At 34.4% G+C, this 8,586-nt stretch overlaps 1 long non-coding RNA gene across 1 annotated transcript; it reads right to left on the bottom strand.

Annotated features, from left to right (window-relative positions):
• Positions 1-2,566: 2,566 nt before the first annotated feature.
• On the bottom strand, positions 2,567-6,735 carry LOC108547724 (uncharacterized). The gene is made up of 2 exons (XR_001890223.1): positions 3,770-6,735; positions 2,567-3,674 (listed from the first exon to the last, which is right to left on the bottom strand). It is a non-coding gene; the product is annotated as an uncharacterized LOC108547724 (long non-coding RNA).
• Between the last annotated feature and the right edge of the window lie 1,851 nt (positions 6,736-8,586).

Here is an 8,586-nt window from a genome sequence, read left to right as displayed (position 1 = left end):
GTGGAAAAAACGTCACTTAGAATATTTACAAAATGCAAAACAAATAACGGAGAAAAATAAAGAAAAATATAAAATTACCCAAGATAACAAAATCGAACTTAAAAATATCTACAAAAATGAGACTTAGTATTACTTCATGATGAAAGCAAAATTAATAAATTAGACCAGCAATGGTTAGGATCTTATGAGATCTACGAAGCTAACACCCCAAATTATATTATATTTATATACGACAAGTTAGTAACGGTACATGGAAATCGAATAAAACATTATTCCAGGTCTACCTGGCAAAGAGTAAGGGCAAGGACATCATTATACGAGAACTCGATAGCAATCAAATTGTAACCGGAACCCTAAGCACAGCATTTATTTATAATACTGAAACAAGAATCACGTTAATATTCAACACCAAAGAATTAACTGAAACTATGGAACAGGTATATCTAATTAGCTCAAGCCTAAACGAATACTGCAAACGAAATAAAATAGACTGCAAAACCACTGACAACTCTAACAACGAAGACTAAACAAACTTCAAATATTGCTCCATGCATGAAGCAAAAGAGGATTAATTAAGTATATCTAAATCATTCTTTGGAACATTAGATGAGACCGATTAGGATTTAATAATCAAAAATTTAGACAAAATATACGATAGACAAAAGGCATTTACATAAATAATACAAAATTAAACAGCCTTAAACAGAAGCTTTATTCACGACGAAACATCACAACATATTATCCACAGATTAAATCAATGAGACATTAGAACAGAACAAATAAAAATTAAGAGCATTTACTAGAAGTCCTACTAACCATAGAAGCAGTATTATCCGATTTAACAAATAGAGTAAACGATTTCTATTTTGTGTTAACCTTAGGAAAGAAAGGAATAATCGACACGGTATTTATACCTATCGATGCTTTCATACACACATTTAAATCTCTGACAAAATTTCATGATCAACTTCTTGAACCCGTTGTTACGAATTTCCAATCATTAACCGTTTGAGTGCCACGGGTCATTATTGTTTCCCAATCGATATTTGCCAAGCGGCGCGATAGCGCTTGTCATATTCCGTGTCCAAAAACGCCGAGCGGCGCGATAGCGCTTCTCATATTCCGCGTTCACCAACCGAGCGCGTTGATTGTCAGCTTCGCAGCTCAGAGCGCTGGCACTTTTGGACACAAAATAGAAGAAGCGCGATCGCGCCGCTTGGCACTCAAACGGTTAATAGATATCAGCTCCTTAGTAATCGCAACTAAAGGAAACACTTTAATATACCAAATTATAACCCCTATTATTAGAAAAAGAACCATGGAATATTGGAAGAAGATATGCCATACCAAAGAAAACCGGGAAAATATTCATGGCATTCATCCTGGATCATGAATACGCCCTCCTGCAACCACATCATACATCAAAATAGATCAAACATACATACAGACTTATTGTAGAGACACTAGCATAGGACAAATATGTAAAAACACACAACTAATTAATCACGGAAAAGAAAAACTCATATGCAATCCTGAATGTAACATCGTGGTCTTTAAAATCGACTTAATCACCTTCATACCTATGAAAGGAATGAATGAATTTATAATAATTCCAAAACAAGCGATCACACTTAACGCACTTTGTACTACACACGAAAATACAGGTAACAAAACCAGCTATACTGTCTACAAAGAAACCATGCACAATTTCTTACGAAAATAATGTAATGAAAATTGGAGGAACAATGAATAATGCTACAATTTCAGTAGAAAATTTCTCAATACCATACGACTTAAACACATTAAACTGAGAATTATTATCAAACAAAGTACCTGCAATTCCGAAAGTTACTCCAAATTTCAATAATTTTAAATACAGCCTAGATCAACTAGATAAGCAAATCAATAGACTACAAACAGAACATAGACTCACTACACTTAGTAATGTAACTTGATGAATATTAATATATTTAGGCTGGGTTGCTCTAGCTTTAGTCACATTATACACTATACATAAAACTGGAATCCTTAATTATTGCAAACCGAAAAACCTCTGTATCAAAATTTGTTGTAACGACAGTCGCGTAACATATGTACCACCGCAAGAAACTAACATTATCACCCAACTACAAGCAACACCTATACTCTGAAGACCTAAAGTCACCTTTCAGGAAATAGAAGACTCGGATGAAAAATCCACCATAGTTAAAATACGACCAGAAATTATACGCTTCACAGGAGTGAAGAAGAATCTCAGAAGGGGGGCGTGATACCAGCGATAACACCCATTATCAAGGATAACGAAGTACTCCAAACAGACAAAAAGATAATCCTACAATGAATCACCACATCTACAAAATTATAAATACCCGTTCAAAACACGAATAAAGTTAGTCGTAAACCTGAAGTTAGACCTATTGTGTGTCTATAATTTTACCATACCTCACTTATAATGAGACGTTTATGTTTGACTAAGCATTGCATCTAATCAGCCGGATTAATTCTTGTCATACATGTACGTCTTCGTTTGAAGTTTAGGATTCACATAGTGAGATTAGTTACTATCTTCGTTCTTCTATTTTATTTTCTTATTGTCACAATAATCCCCGTGATAAAAGTGAAACATTCAGTATCTCCTAAAACGTTTCGTGAAGTAATACTATCACAAACTAATGTTTTAATGACTGCAATCGACGAAAGAAATATTCAAGAACAATAATGCACGGTATCGGTTATTAGTTCGTAACATTGCAATTGTAGGTTATGTTTGCAACACTGCCGTAATATTTACGAATGGACCACAACACAAGTTTAAGAAATTGAGAGAATTGTACCGAGATCAGGATATTTAGGTACCAACATTTGTAATATACGCGTGGAACGAAGTGATGTTACATAATGCAAATCGTATAACAATACATGTGCGAAATAAAGCGGTGTGAGTGCGAATCGTATAACACATGAGCATAATCACATACCATCGACTGTAGATTCTAGATTTCGATTGTCCATTGGGATATTTGATCAACCTTGCTCGGAATAGGCACGTTTTTAATAGTTTTCCCAATTTTTCTTCGATTTTGACAGTTCAATTGCGAAATAGACTCACAAAAGTGCAAGAGTTTGTCAGAACGTGCAGCATCCTTACATTTTATCGCTAATATATTCTAAATTTCGCTTGTTGATTGGAATATTTCGATTCACTAGCATAGAATAGGTTCTGCTCTAATCAGTGAGCTAATTTTTTCTCCATTTTCACCATTCAATTGCGAAATATAGTGGCGGAAATGTAATCCCTTGTTGGAACGTAGTGCGTTGTTGACTTTATCGCTTACATTTTTGAAATTTTACCATGCGATTATAAAAGTTCATAAATTAATCACAAAAATTGAGTAATTTGATCATTCTTCTCCGCGCGACCAGAAATATGCGGAGGAAATGAGAAAAAGATTGCAAAATGGCGCGACAAGCATTGCTGTGTCCATAAAAGTGTGCCTGCATCACACGTAAGAATGTAAGTATTTGTATTAACATAACCTTCAGTTGTAAATATATAATATAAGATATAAGCCACCATTTCTCCATCTTTCATTAGTGATAGCAGAGCTTGGTTGTAAAAAGACAATATTCTGTTGAAATAAAGAGACACGTGCAGCAGGGGAAAAATATTGTACCTGCAGAATATCACACGAAAGAATGTAAGTATTTGTATTAACATAACCTTCAGTTGTAAATACATAGTGTAAGATATAAGCCATTATTTTCCCACCTTTCATTAGTGATAGCGCAGTCAGGTTGTGAAAAGAGAATATTTTGTTGCAATAAACAGACAAGTGTAGTAGGGGAAAAATATTGGACCTGCAGAATATCACACGAAAGAATGTAAGTATTTGTATTAACATAACCATCAGTTGTAAATACATAGTGTACGATATAGCCCATTATTTTTCCACCTTTCTTTAGTGATAGCGCAGTCAGGTTGTGAAAAGAGAATATTTTGTTGCAATAAACAGACACGTGTAGTAGGGGAAAAATATTGGACCTGCAGAATATCACACGAAAGAATGTAAGTATTTGTATTAACATAACCTTTAGTTGTAAATATATAGTGTAAGATATAGGCCATTATTTCTCCATCTTCCATTAGTGATAGCAGAACTTGGTTGTAAAAAGACAATATTATGTTGTAATAAACAGACACGTGTAGGAGGAGAAAAATATTGGACTTGTAGACCATCACACGAAAGAATGTAAGTATTTGTATTAACATAACCTTCGGTTGTAAATACATAGTGTACGATATAAGCGATTATTTTTCCACCTTTCATTAGTAATAGCGGAGCAAGGTTGTGAAAAGACAATATTCTGTTTTAATTAACAGACACGTGCAGTAGGGGAAATATATTGGACTTGTAGAATATCTCACGAATGAATGTAAGTATTTGTATTAACATAACCTTCAGTTGTAAATACATAGAATGTACGATATAGGCCATTATTTCTCCATCCTTCATCAGTGATAGCAGAGCTTGGTTGTGAAAAGACAATATTCTGTTGTAATAAACAGACACGTGCAGTAGGGGAAATATATTGGACTTGTAGAATATCTCACGAATGAATGTAAGTATTTGTATTAACATAACCTTCAGTTGTAAATACATAGAATGTACGATATAGGCCATTATTTCTCCATCCTTCATCAGTGATAGCAGAGCTTGGTTGTGAAAAGACAATATTCTGTTGTAATAAACAGACACGTGCAGTAGGGGAAATATATTGGACTTGTAGAATATCTCACGAATGAATGTAAGTATTTGTATTAACATAACCTTCAGTTGTAAATACATAGAATGTACGATATAGGCCATTATTTCTCCATCCTTCATCAGTGATAGCAGAGCTTGGTTGTGAAAAGACAATATTCTGTTGTAATAAACAGACACGTGCAGTAGGGGAAATATATTGGACTTGTAGAATATCTCACGAATGAATGTAAGTATTTGTATTAACATAACCATCAGTTGTAAATACATAGAATGTACGATATAGGCCATTATTTCTCCATCCTTCATCAGTGATAGCAGAGCTTGGTTGTGAAAAGACAATATTCTGTTGTAATAAACAGACACGAGCAGGAGGGGAAAAATATTGGACTTGTAGAATATCTCACGAAAGAATGTAAGTATTTGTATTAACATAACCTTCAGTTGCAAATACATAGTGTACGATATAAGCCATTATTTCTCCATTTATCATTAGTGATAGCAGAGCTTGGTTGTAAAAAGACAATATTCTGTTGTAATAAACAGACACGTGTAGAAGGAGAAAAATATTGGACATATAAAATATCACACAAAAGAATGTAAGTCTTTGTATTAACATAACCTTCAGATGTAAATACATCGTGTACGATATAAGCCATTATTTCTCCATCTTCCATTAGTAATAGCAGAGCTTGGTTGTGAAAATACAATATTCTGTTGTAATAAACAGACGCGGGCAGTAGGAGAAAAATATTGGACTCGTAGAATATCACTGGCGTAAAATTAGTACATGCCAAGAATTATTTTTTTGGCCAGAGAACCTAGAAGCAATAATACAAATACGTAACGTATGATATGTCCATTGGATTCTAGGGCGATTAGCCATATGACACGAGTGACAAAAATATTCAGTGGTAAAATAAAGACTGAGAAAGGAAGACGGGTTTGACAGGGAAGAAAGAAATAATGTTCCTCTAGGTGATGTTCTCTTATAACAACAAGATATAGAGAATACAGTGAGATTCAAAGGCATGTTGTGTCCCTGATCTGAATAAATATTGATATCAGTGGACAAAGTCGATGACCACGACTATTGTAGAATCAGGAAACATACGATGCAGCACACGGATTGACAATGAAAGATGTGTGGCATCGATGACTGAGTCATGCAAATATTAGGATCATTGAAGATATAGAGTACGACTAATTGGTAATAGTTATGAAAGGTAAAGTTGAATATAGAGTATAAATGTTGCATTAAGGCAAAAACCTATAGAAATATGAATAGAAACTTGGAAACTATAAAAGTAGCAAGAATAATGGGGCTGACACATGGACTTGATTGGGCCAATAAACCCAATGTCCAAATGGAGGTAAAAGGTACGTTTCAACTGCTGCTGACGATTGGAGAGTGAAGGAAATCAATTTGTCAAGAAGTTGAAAATACGTGCCAAGAATTATTTTTTTGGCCAGAGAACCTAGAAGCAATAATACAAATACGTAACGTATGATATGTCCATTGGATTCTAGGGCGATTAGCCATATGACACGAGTGACAAAAATATTCAGTGGTAAAATAAAGACTGAGAAAGGAAGACGGGTTTGACAGAGAACAAAGGAATATTATTCCTCTAGGTGATGTTCTCTTATAACAACAAGATATAGAGAATACAGTGATATTCAAAGGCATGTTGTGTCCCTGATCTGAATAAATATTGATGTGAGTCGACAAAGTCGATGTCCACAACTAATATGTTAGGCTTCAGAAAGATGAAGCTGAAGTATATAAAGGAAATGGAGAAGTTTTATTAGAAGCAGTGAGAAGAGGAAATGCATATTATGTGGAATCAGGAAATATATACGATGCAGCACACGAATTAATGAAGAAAAATGTGTGGCATCGATTACTGAGACATGCAAATATCAGGATCATTGAAGAGATGCAGAACGAATAACGGGTAATAGTTATGAAAGGTAAAGATAAATTGAATATAGAGTGTAAATGTTGCATTAAGGCAAAAACCTATAGAAATATGAATAGAAACTTGGAAACTATAAAAGTAGCAAGAATAATGGAGCTGGCACATGGACTTGATTGGACCAATAAAACCAATGTCCAAATGGAGGTAAAAGGTACGTTTCAAATGCTGCTGACGATTGGAAAGTGAAGGAAATCAATGTGTCAACAAGTTGAAAAGTAATACATGCCAAGAATTACTTTTATGGCCAGAAAAGATTGAAACAGTAATACAAATACGTAACGTATGATATGTCTATTGGATTCTAGGTCGATTAGCCATATGACACGAGTGACAAAAATATTCAGTGGCAAAATAAAGACTGAGAAAGGAAAACGGGTTTCACAGAGAATAAAGGAATACTATTCCTCTAGGTGATGTTCTCTTATAACAACAAGATATAGAGAATACAGTGAGATTCAAAGGCATGTTGTGTCCCTGATCTGAATAAATATTGATATCAGTGGACAAAGTCGATGACCACGACTATTGTAGAATCAGGAAACATATACGACGATGCAGCACACGAGTCAATAACGAAAGACGTGTAGCATCGATAAAATGGAGAAGATTCACTGAAAGCAGTGTGAAGAGGAAATGCATATTATGTGGAAACAGGAAAGATATACGATGCAGCACACGAATTAATGAAGAAAGATGTGTGGCACCTATGACTGAGACATGCAAATATCAGGATCATTGAAGAGATGCAGAACGAATAATTGGTAATAGTTATGAAAAGTAAAGATAAATTGAATATAGAGTGTAAATGTTGCATTAAGGCAAAAACCTATAGAAATATCAATAGAAACTTGGAAACTATAAAAGTAGCAAGAATAATGGGGCTGACACATGGATTTGATTGGGCCAATAAAGCCAATGTCCAAATGGAGCTAAAAGCTACGTTTCAAGTGCTGCTGACCATTTGAGAGTGAAGGAAATCAATGTGTCAACAAGCTGAAAAGTAATACATGCCAAAAATTATTTTTTTGGCCAGGAAAGATTGAAACAGTAAAACATATATGTAACGTATGATATGTCTATTGGATTCTAGGTCGATTAGCCATATGACACGCGTGACAAAAATATTCAGCTGTAGAATAAAGACTGAGAAAGGAAAACGGGTTTGACAGAGAACAAAGGAATATCATTCCTCTAGGTGGTGTTCTCTCATAACAACAAGATATAGAGAATACAGTGAGCTTCAAGGCATGTTGTGTCCCTGATCTGAATAAATGTTGATATCATTGGACAAAGTAGATGACCACAACTAATAAGTTTAGCTTCAGAAAGATAAAGCTGAAGTATATAAAGAAAATGAAAAAGTTTTATTAGAAGCAGTGAGAAGAGGAAATGCATATTATGTGGAATCAGGAAACATATATGATGCAGCACACGAATTAATGAAGGAAGATGTGTGGCATCGATGACTGAGACATGCAAATATCAGGATCATTGAAGAGATGCAGAACGAATAATTGGTAATAGTTATGAAAGGTAAAGATAAATTGAATATAGAGTGTAAATGTTGCATTAAGGCAAAAACCTATAGAAATATGAATAGAAACTTGGAAACTATAAAAGTAGGAAAAATAATGGGACTGGCACGTGGACTTGATTGGACCAATAAAGCCAATGTCCAAATGGACGTAAAAGGTACGTTTCAACTGCTGCTGACGATTCGAGAGTGAGGGAAATCAATGTGTCAACAAGTTGAAAAGTAATACATGCCAAGAATTATTTTTTTGGCCAGAAAAGATTGAAGTAGTAATATAAATACGTAACGTATGATATGTCTATTGGAT

Source organism: Eufriesea mexicana, unplaced genomic scaffold, assembly GCF_001483705.2.
Source record: "Eufriesea mexicana isolate 0111107269 unplaced genomic scaffold, ASM148370v2 scaffold1140, whole genome shotgun sequence".
Classification (NCBI taxonomy): domain Eukaryota; kingdom Metazoa; phylum Arthropoda; class Insecta; order Hymenoptera; family Apidae; genus Eufriesea; species Eufriesea mexicana.
The sequence above is the reverse complement of the archived record's forward strand: the minus strand, read 5'-3'. Positions and strand labels throughout refer to the sequence as shown.